At 42.6% G+C, this 3,293-nt stretch overlaps 1 long non-coding RNA gene across 1 annotated transcript; it reads right to left on the bottom strand.

The window, feature by feature from the left end:
- Nucleotides 1–272: 272 nt before the first annotated feature.
- LOC133777555 (uncharacterized) lies at nucleotides 273–618 on the bottom strand. The gene is made up of 2 exons (XR_009868638.1): nucleotides 579–618; nucleotides 273–491 (listed from the first exon to the last, which is right to left on the bottom strand). It is a non-coding gene; the product is annotated as an uncharacterized LOC133777555 (long non-coding RNA).
- Nucleotides 619–3,293: the final 2,675 nt, after the last annotated feature.

Raw genomic sequence — 3,293 nt, 5'->3', positions numbered from 1 at the left:
GTAGTTGGTGTACCCATAGAGAAACAACAAGTTGGTCGCCCAAAAAAACCAAAGCTAGGAAGACCAAGGACAAATCGTTGGCCATCTGGCGGGGAAAAACCAGTTACAATGCGTAAGTGTAGTAGATGTGGTGGTTGTGGCCACAACAAATCCTCATGCAAAGCTCGGCTTTGAGTTTATTTTTTGTTGTATTTTATTTAAACTTGAAGTTGAAGGTTATTTTTCGTTTTCTTTTTTTATTGTCGTTAATGAATTTTGGTTGTTAATTGTCGTTAATAAAAAGATACTCGACTCAAAAAAATTTCTTAAAAATCTACATTTTAAGCAAATAAATATAACATGAGAATGTTCAATGTCTAACATTCTGATACCATAAGTCAACTGTCCATTTGTTTCTGAACAACTCCATGTTGTCATCGCAAATCGTGTCAAGTGGTAGCCTACCCAATAAGTGTTCGATGTGCTTGATGGCGTACACACCACAATCTCCACTGTAACCAAACATAAATTGCATTAGTAACAAAATCAACATGGAATTTAATTTAAAAAACTTGAATAAAAACTAGACTTTTGTTTACCTGACTTTGGTTTGGGGTACTGAATCAACTGGCATGCGGTCCACATTGAACTCTTTGCATCTTTTAGCTCCAGGTGGAATCGTCAACCGAGGGTCGTCCTTGAAAAGTTGTGACTGTAATAACAACGATGGGAACAAAGTAGACCATGACTTCATAAAAGATTGCAGTTGTTTATCACTTATCACGGTCACGTCCGAATCATAAACATTCAGAGTCCAAGTAGAAATGGAGGCTTCAACTGCAAACCAATGCGCTTGAAGGTAGTTCTGGCACCAATATACAGTGTCTACTCCCTTCCACGATGCCAGAAATTGATTGTCAATTCCCGTAATCATTGATATCACATCTGAATCCCACAAAAACCTTTTCTTATCCGCTTCCTTGGCAGTCTGATATGCATCATAACGAGCCGGTACCACTTGTGAGAACATAATATTCATCACAACACCATCTTGCCGATACGCCCCGGGATAGAACTGTCGACGCCTACGTAGCATATGCATGGCCGCATCAATATGCTGCAAAATTGATTGGAAAGTAATTAATCAGCCTATCGAAACCCTTATTGAACCCACTGCTTATACCAGATAACAAATATTAATAAATTTAATAAAATTACTTACCCCATCATCGATCCAAAACTGTGGTGTCTTCATCGTCAGAAACCAACTCGGACCATACACACCAGATTGGACATCCCTCTTCGTCTTGTTCGGAATATCTCCAAGCAACCACTTGCCGACCGTTCTGTACTGTGTAGCAAGTGGCTTCTTTAGAGGGTCGAGGACTAATGGCACGTCATCAATCGCATCCAAACGAGCTTTCTTTCTGGTTGGGTCGGTGTAGTCTTCAAATTTCTTAGGTTTGCGTCTTTTCCTCTTGGCCAATTGAAACTCTACACCAGCAACATCCCCAGGTTCTATAATAGCAACACCTGGGGTCTCAGGATTTGCTGTGAGTACTATCGGGGGAGGAGTGCCTATGTCATGTGAGACAAAATCATCTGGGAGGTCAAGTGAGTCGGAATCAGAATCAGAATCATTTGGAAGATCTTGTACGAATGTCAAGATCTTATTGACAACATCCATGATGACCGCCTGGTTCTCTAGGATGGTATCCTGACGACTCTCGACTCGCTCCAACCTCTCCAACACCTCCCGTAAATCAGGTTGATCAGGACTGGGGTGTACCGATGAGGCTGGGGCCGAGGGTGTGGGGTCGATGGGGGCTGGGGTATCCTCATCATCAGGGCCATCAACAAAAATATTTGCTGCCTTCGCAACCTCAGCAGCTATCTCCGCCACCTTCTCAAAATCAGTGGGAGTTTCTACCTCTTCTTCTTGGCCCAACCCGGGATACAAGGGAGCATCACCCTCCGTCAGAGCGCTATAATAATCTATCTCCGAAGGCCGGGGCTTCAACATGGACAACACAATCAACTGCATCAAATACAAAGCATTAAGTCAGTTTGAAACCACCAAAGAATACTCTATTTTGACATAATATAGCAGAACTTACACTCGTCTTCTTGAACATCGGTGCAAGGTCGGCCTTCGAAATAGGACGCTCCTTATTGCTCGACCAACTAAGCATCCTCGGAAACTGGTTTCCATGGTTAATACCATACTCACGTGCAAACTGCTGGATGGCTTCATATGCCCAATACTGCAATGCAGGGACATAACCATACAAACTGTATTTTGCTTCTTTCTGTTTCCCCTTAACTTCCTTTTTCTTCTCATAGTTCCTTTTCTGATGATGCATGTCTTTCTTACATGAATCCATAAGCTTGTTAAAAGACACCTTCCCCCATGGGTAAGTAAAGAAGTACTCAGTGTCCTCCACCATCTTCAGCGAATCTATCCAGACATTTAACTTGCCCTCTCGTGCAAGTAAAACCCCCTCAACAAAGAAACATAGGCCCAACTTGTAGGCATCTTCAACTATAGTGCAGTTTTTTAAAGCAGCCTCCAAATGCATTAACTTCACTGTTTCTTCATCATTAAAGTACTCCTTGATTAAGCGGTCACTAGTCAAGTGTTTCTTCAAATCAGTCTCAGATGGCCCGGAACTGAAGTTCAAACCCGTAACCAAAGCAAACTCGCCTCTACCAAATCTGCAGGGTCTAGATCCCAAATGTAAATGCAACTCATCCTCTTTGAAGCACTGGATCTTGCGCAACATTAATTGATGCATGAGAGATGCAGAGAAGTCCAATTTCTCAGCCATGAAAAATTGTTTGAATGGGGATTCCTTCACCCTTTCTATCAACCCGAGCTCCTCAAACTTGTCCTTGATTGTTTTAAAGTAACCATTGCCCCTATATGTGACTCGTCCAGGAAAGTGATCTGTCAAGGGTAAAAGATACTTCGGCATCTGCAAAAAATAAAGATAACAATAATACAGTTAAATAAAGTCGCATGAAAAATCCATAAATAAACATACATGCAACCATCGAACCCATCTCGAACACCCATCGAACCCCAACCCGAGTACCCATCGAACCCCCTATCGAACCCCTAGAGCATGCATCGAACCACCATCGAACCCAACATAAGACCCAATCCATCGAGCATGCATCGAACCCCCATCGAGCATGCATCTAATTTCTTAGTTTTAAACCCGGAACCCATAATGGGCCTACCCCATCGAACCCCTAAGGCCTATCCTATCGAACCAACATCGACAAGCATCGAACCCAACAAATACCAAACC

The sequence above is a fragment of the Humulus lupulus genome, chromosome 5 (genome assembly GCF_963169125.1).
Source record: "Humulus lupulus chromosome 5, drHumLupu1.1, whole genome shotgun sequence".
Lineage (NCBI taxonomy): Eukaryota > Viridiplantae > Streptophyta > Magnoliopsida > Rosales > Cannabaceae > Humulus > Humulus lupulus.
Note: the sequence above shows the minus strand (reverse complement) of the source record. Positions and strands in the feature narration are given on the sequence as shown.